This window comes from Amblyomma maculatum, unplaced genomic scaffold (genome assembly GCF_055883805.1).
Source record: "Amblyomma maculatum isolate TAMU_Amacu unplaced genomic scaffold, ASM5588380v1 scaffold_18, whole genome shotgun sequence".
NCBI lineage: Eukaryota > Metazoa > Arthropoda > Arachnida > Ixodida > Ixodidae > Amblyomma > Amblyomma maculatum.
In genome coordinates, this window is record NW_028146743.1 from 1,397,101 (window position 1) to 1,404,851 (window position 7,751).

At 42.6% G+C, this 7,751-nt stretch overlaps 1 long non-coding RNA gene across 1 annotated transcript; it reads right to left on the reverse strand.

Moving 5' to 3' along the window:
* Nucleotides 1-2,126: 2,126 nt before the first annotated feature.
* On the reverse strand, nucleotides 2,127-5,438 carry LOC146171700 (uncharacterized). The gene is made up of 3 exons (XR_014702754.1): nucleotides 5,249-5,438; nucleotides 2,484-2,564; nucleotides 2,127-2,415 (listed from the first exon to the last, which is right to left on the reverse strand). It is a non-coding gene; the product is annotated as an uncharacterized LOC146171700 (long non-coding RNA).
* Nucleotides 5,439-7,751: the final 2,313 nt, after the last annotated feature.

The following is a 7,751-nucleotide window of genomic DNA, read 5'->3' on the forward strand; positions in this document are numbered from 1 at the left end:
GTTATGACGAGTAACTTCCAGTACTTCTCGTGCAGCAGGTCGGTGTAACTGGTTGCCAAGGTCGATGCCGAATCTTCGCGGACCCCCGAAGATGGCAACAAGGTCCCCTAGAAAACCATTTGCGTAGCTCAATGCGGTGCTTCTCACAGCGCAAATGATCACGGACTTTGCAAAGCCATCCATGTACACCATGACTTTTGGGTGTTCGAGTGATCCGAACAGCGTGTTTATCATGCGCTGGAACGTGCTGGGTGCGTCGACAAGTCCGAATGACATTCGCGCTACATCGTAGTGGTTGTTGTCCGGAGTGACGAACGCCGTGTTCTCTCGGCAGTCTTCATCGACCGGCACCTGATAACAGCACGAAGGTTTCCCGTGAGAAGTCGTTTGTCGTGTAGCCTCTCAAGTTGATCCTTAATTAACGGGAGCGGATTCCCGTCCTTCTCAGTTATTTTGTTGAGAAGTGGGAATTCTACAGAAAGCTGTTTCTCGTCGTTCTTTTTCGATACACGTACAGGGCTCACGTAGGTGGAGTTAGATTCCGTCACTACTCCAGTCTCTTTAAGTTCGTCGATCATTTTTCTCACGGCCTGCCTTGCCGAGTGTGCTAGGCGGCATGTGCGGAACGTTACCGCAGTTTCCTTGGTCAACTCAATCCTCATTTGAGTTGCGTGTGCGCACCCGATGTTCGAGAGAACAATGTTCTAAGCAAGCGTGGCCCGCATGGAGCGTTTCTCTGGGCGATTCGCCGTCGTCGACGGCAGCGGAGTGTTTTTTTGCCGCCGGAGAGGACGATTTTGCCAAATCGTCAGGATCTGGCTGAACAGATAAAAACGCCGACGACGCACCGACGCCGGAAGTCGGCAGCGGCAGAGGGCCAATGAGAGCGGGAGCAGCCGCCACGTGATTCCGGTCGAAGCCACGCCCACGCTTGCCGAGAGAGGGTGCGTTCCAATACCCTCTCTTAGGACGGCTTCGCGAGCAGCCGCCATCTTGAGACGCGTTCCAATTCTCGCGAAGCAGTCTCGCGAAGACGGCTTCGCCGAAGTCAACATCGATGCAGACTACTTTGCTGTCTAAACATGGCGGACAGAGCGCGTTTCGCGCTGAGCGAGTCGTGCGTGCGGTTGTTGCAGTAGTTGTACAGTGGTCGTGCTCTTTGCGAACGCCGGAGTATATGCATATGAACGATCCTTCAAACGTGAGTTGTTACGTCAATGTATATGCGCTAGCTAGAGGATAATTTAGCTGTCTTTATGGTCGTGAGATTCATAGCACTGCAGATTCTTTTACCGCGCTTAAGAGGAAAGCGTGCGTTGGATGCTGTTGGTCTTCGTTTTTAACTTGACGAGTTTCTTCAGTCGTGATGTTATCGACGAACTCGTCGCTTTCTGGGCACTTCGCCGGCGGTCAGGACGGCTGCTGTACGGCGCACGTGTGTGTTTCTATCTTGCTGTACACTCTTAAAAAAAAGGTTGGTGAATTCACTAAGTAACTACTAACCTTTTACTTGTCACATAGATCACTACCTTCTTAGTAACTCGAGGTAGTAAAAACACAGCTAGTGAAATTTACTACCCCAGGAAGTTAGTGAACAGTACTAGCGCCACTTAGTAGTAGGTTAGTGAATACCAACACCTTCGTGCATTATAGTTTGCCTTTGAAGGGTAGTGGAATATGCTACCTTCTAGGTAGTACGCAGTACTACCGCACCTAGAGATTCGTACTACATAGGTCGTAGTACTTATTACAACATATACCTAGTTCTTATTATGGGTTATCATTGAAAAGGTAGTATAATGTGCAACCTTTTCTTTAGTATAAAATACTACATGGCCTAGAGGTTCTCACTACATAGGTCCTAGTGCTTACTGCGGCAGAAACCTAGTATCAATTGCTACCTGTATTGAGCCAATATATGCATCGATAGGTAAATTATTTCTGAAAATATTGAATATCTTAATAAAGATTTGGTAATTAAAATTAATTGTATTATTCGTAATATGTGGTAAATTGTCATCGGCTTCAAGTTCGGTGCAACATTGAGCTGATCTACAAACAAGATGCTAACTAATTTTACCTTGTACGCACCAGTCTCCAAGCAATGATGACGACAAAACTTGCGGACAACAAATACTCACTTTATTCGTATTTAAAGGCAGTGTGGCTATGCCCTTTTCAATGGCAGAAATGCATAGTGGCGTGAACTTCTTAGGCTGCATAAATACAATAGCACTGCGCAAACGTTTTCGTTGCGCGTTGAATGCCTGACATTAAATATCCAGTAGCTCTCAATGGCATGCGTGAGTCCCACGATGATGTCCAGCATTCGACCTTGATATCTTCAAACCCAGCATATATTGCGTCGGCGTCATCAGGGTTCATCCGGACGCACTCCAATGCTGGGTAGATGTCCTAAAATGCAACATAGAAAGTAATTAAATTAGAAGGCACAAATGAATTTATAGCAAATTTATACTTACTGGCCTCACCCGGAAATGTGGCTTTCAATTCTTTCACAACCATGCAGAGGCAAAAGTTCCACCATTCAATAGCAAAGTGATCTGCAAGTAATACAGAATTGACATATTTTAAAACCACTTCTTCAATGACAATAAAAGGGAGCAATAAAGACTTAGAACTTATGAAATTGTTTTTTTTTTAAATAATTAAGTCCGCAGTTTATTGAACACGCCTAAATTCCACAGAAAATTATTACCTTTATTTCATATATTCCGGTGCTTTCAGATTTACAGGCTGTTTTGTTTTTGCTAAACACAAAGCAACATTCATAGAATTATGATACCACACACAGGTAAAAATTTTGGGATGGGTATATTTTACAATCATTTCCAGAAAAGAAAAGATTTACAGCGCTAGCAAATACACACACATAGGACAGGCACTGAATATCTTTTTTTTTTTTTTTCGAAACACCACAATGAAACTTCTTGAAAAAGAGAATTCTATATGCAGTTCAAAAATTGCTAACCTTGTCGTGAACTGGAAATGATTTAATCAAGTAAAAATAATTGCTAGGCTAGTTGGTTCATTTCACGAAATGAAATTAAAAAAAAATAACTGTAGATACACAGATATACACTTTGAGATGGATATTTTATAGAATAATTTCCAGAAAAGGATAGATTCACAGCACTAACAAATAGACACTCCCAAATACACACACACAAGAAAGGCGCTGACTCCATCTTCTGTTTCGAAAGGACATCAAAATGAAACTTCTTAAAAAAAAAAGATCTGTATGCAGTTCAAAAACGTCCTACAACCTTGTCGCAAACTGGAAATGATTTAGTCAAGTAACACCAGATGTTAAGCTAGTAAGTGCCTTTCACCAAAACGATGCTTCTTCCAAAAAGATATAAACACACAGATATAAATTTTGGGATGGATATTTTATACAATCATTTCCAGAAAAGGGAAGGTTCACAGCGCTAAATAATACACACTCACAAACAGGACAGGCGCTGACTCCAAACTTCTTAAAAAAAAAAAAACATACGTTTCATTTTGCTGTCGTTTCGAAAAAGAAAAAAGTTGGAGTCGGCGTCTATTCTATCATTCTATGTGTGTCTATTTATGTGTCCGTACTTGCTAGCGCTGTGACTCTTTCCTTTTCTGTGAAATGCACCAACTAGCCCAGCAATTGGTTTCACTTGACTAAATCATTTCCAGTTTTTGACAAGGCTGTAGGAATTTTTCGGACTGCGTACAGATTACAGAAACATATTTCTAAAGACGCGCGTAGCTCGAACAGATGCACTAGGATCCAATAATTGTATACAAAACAAAGCAGAAAAACTACGCTCATACGGTCTTGAAGTAAGTTCGTGACCAAGTTATATGTTCCCGACAAATAACAAAAATGTCAGCAAAACTCTTGGATGAAGGCAGCAGAGCAGGTAACACCAACACAAAGCACAAGAGGCACACACACGCACACAAGGACTACGCTGCACTGACAACTATTTCAACTGGAAACCGCACATCTTCTTTCACTTCTTCCTTCACCTGCACACACATCCCTTTAGCCCTGTTTTGGTGCCGTCGGAATGCAGGTTAATAACCAGGACTTCAACTCTGGATGCAAAACTTCGCACCGGACTAGGTACTCAAAGTGTATTCAGGGAGTTGTTCATGAGATTCCCTTGCATTGTGGAAAGAAGTATATTGGACAGACAGGAAGATGCCTCAATGAAAGGATTAGAGAGCACGCTAAGGCAATATCGGACAAGTCTGGCACAAATGTGGCTGTGCACTGCAAAGACTGCGTCGATTGTAGAGACCAAAAATGTCCGGCTGACCTTCACAATGTTAAGGTTATGAAAAGGATGAAAAACAAGTTAGCCAGAGAGATTTATGAAGCATATGCAATCTGTGACTTGGGAGACCAATGTGTCAGCATGCCATCGGTGGTTTTGTTGAAGAAGGAAGTAGAATTTTTGCGCATACAGGCAGCATGTTAACGACAAGAAAGAAGTTGGCTGCAGACGTAAAGTGAAGGAAGAAGTGAAAGAAGAAGATGTGCGGTTTCCAGTTGAAATAGTTGTCAGTGCAGCGTAGTCCTTGTGTGCGTGTGTGTGCCTCTTGTGCTTTGTGTTGGTGTTACCTGCTCTGCTGCCTTCTTCCAAGAGATGTGTGACCAACTAGCTCATCGTTCGACTCTATTAATGCCAGCAAAAGTTTGAATTTACTACAAACCTACAGTTTGCTACAAAATATTCTAGGACTGCGGGTGCCAAAAGATAACAAAGATGTCCACAAGGTTTGGGTTTACTAGAAACCTACAAATTACTACAAAAACACGATAGAACTGCGATGTAATCACGTGCGAAAAAACATGATTTAGTTATACTTGTGCAAACCTGATTTCAAAAAAAAAAAAAAAAGGACATTCTTTCCTTCGTACGAGGCATAATTTTTACTGTGTTAGGTTCGGTTTACTTTCAGCGGTGTTTATGCTCAATAAAAACAGCATTTTCACAAGAAAAAGAAAGGCGACAACAGGACATGTCGTTTTCGTTGAGCATAATGTTTGTAGCAAATGGGTCTACAGCTTACTCTGTTCAATTTCACTTCAACAGTGTTGGCACTATTTCTACGGCATTTACTTCTTGTCAGAATCAGGAAACACTCGGCAACAATTTACTTACAATGGCGATAAATAATTACGTATGCAATACGCAGGTCTTTGCATTCCAAGCAATGAAGATGAAAACGGGCAACTTACCTCGAAGCGCACGTTTTCTGCACCATCCCTAAATCGCCATCCAGCAAAGCATTTATCAGATCTTCCTGCCGATGCTGCCCGCTGGCTTGAATAACTCTCTTTCGGTATTTCCAAATCACTAGACATGGGCGACGAACACAGCGCCTCGGCGTCACTCTTCCCGCCAAAATCAGTATCGGTGGCAGACGGCGAGCACCGACCGCGCGCGAAATGCATGGGAGCGGGGGGCCGCTTTTGCGATGACGGAGGCGCCGCAGCGCAGAGGGCGCCACAAGCAACTGGTGTGTCAGCCGTCCGAGCGCCCGCGTATGCGCGCTGCGCGGCGGGGCGGATCAGTACGTTCTTTTTCGCTTGTGCCTCGTCTCGATCTGCTAGTGTCAACATTTTACAAATATGCCGACTAACGGGGCTCAGTACTGTTAGCGCTCATCTAATATATTTTCCATTTTGGCCGTCGGCAACGCCTCGGGGAAGCAACATGACAGTAGTTGGGCTATAGTGCATGCTCTTGGGCTCCGAAGAAAACAGCTTGGAGAGGGGCGCGCGCACGAATTCAGACTCGCACAGCACGGTTCATTTGCCGTACAGCTTGAGTTAGCATTCCTAAAGCACCTAATTCGCGTTTTAGAATGTAGTCGTTTTGAAAAGAGGGCGGTGTGGAGCCAGGATGTATGAAGAAGTCAAAACGTGCAACACATGCGTTCGAGCGCTGAATAAATACAGCTGGTCATCAGTAACCAATTATTAAGTCCAAAATGGTATATTCCGTTGATTGACATGCAAACCATGCCGACTACATTGCGTCACCTGAAAACACTAGAAAAGTCGGCATTGCAGATCGATTGAATTAAATATAGAGTATCCCGCTGAAGGTAGATGATAGCAAGGAGATGAAAAACGAACGACAAGCAGGTAAACAGGCTATTGAATAACAGAACACAGTGGGTCTGGAAACGTGGAAGAAGTAGGAGGTAAAGACTGCAAAAAAAAAAAAAAAAAAGTGTCGCCTAACAGGGAGAGAGAAAGGGGTGTGTGGGAGGCATGCGACATCGTGAATAGAGCGACCGTGAAGGTGAAGAAAGGGTTGAAATTTTTGTGCGGCACGGCAAACGTACGACTCAGAAAGCGGACAATTAAATATAGAGACATATGAAAGGCAATAAAGAAAAACGGAAACAGCCGAGCTTAAAAACCAATTGAAGTCATGGGAAGACGAAAGCAGTGCACAAGCAATTAAGCTACAATTCGGGCGTGCAATCAAACGCGTGTAGAGGTATGACTGTCGATATTTAGGAGCCAACAACTTAGTGAAAGTGTACGTTAATCTAAGGACAAACCTTTTTTTTTTCTTTCAATAAACTGGAATTTCTAGTAACGGATGGCTTTAAATACCCGGAGATGCGTGTTTACTTAAGACATTTAATTGATTTAATACTCAATTGTCCCAGAAAATGTTTTCATTCTAAGTAGTTTTTTTTTTTTATTCTGCGTGCTCAAGCAACAGGCAATATGCAAGTGATTCTTACTCCCAGAAAATCGCTCTAGGGATGTTTTGGTGCACATACAAAATGAAAAAGAAAAAGAATAGCTTTGAAAAAAAAAAAAAAAAAAAAACGACGCATAGAAGACGCAGATGCTATAGTATGCGCGTAATTCGCTGCCGCTAGACCATTATTATAACGTCAAAACGTTTAGTTTAATATATGGCGGGATTTTCGATCAGCTTTTAACACGCTGCGAAATAGAGGTTGTAAGACCGGCACTCGGTTTCTCACCATGAACAAAAGCCGCGCAATAGGCTAGAAGCTAGGTCACAGTTTGCCCAACAATTTGACTCGGGTGGTCTCTCTGGACTCCTGCGCAATTCATGTTTTGCAACATTCCTGTCGAGTGTTGAAGCTGAAACATTTTATCTGCTTGGAACAGAAAGCTTACACTTGAGGTAATGAAATTTCATGTGCTTTTGCGGCTTCGCTTTTTGCGAAGTCAAAGAAACGCGACAACAGTTCCCAAAGGAAAATATAATTAAATTTCCTTGGAAGCATTTCACGTGTAATATCAACCTTGTTATAATTTTCTTAGGGAAACAATTATAGCCTGATTAGTTCTGTAAAGAGTAGTCGCCAAGTCGCCCCATTATAGTCCTTTAACTAATACATTCGATTACTCATATTTCGTACCACACACTCGAAAATAAACACGCATTAGTGTCCGAGTTTGAATTTAACCTTATATTAATTACTTGCTTATTAGGTGCTCCTCATTTGTTTCGCATTTTTCCGTTTTCTCTCTGTGCGCGACAAGAACCGCAGTACTTGCCAAGGTGGCACGCAATTATAAGTGTTTTTTTTTTTTATTTGCTCTGTACATCTACCATTGATATGCTATTAAACGTCCACACTCAAGTGCCCACTACAACCGCATTCCTTCGTAAGTGACTGGTTTAATTTTTCGTATTTTATTTGAAGCATTGCCCTAGCTGTACTTGACTTTTTTTTTTTTT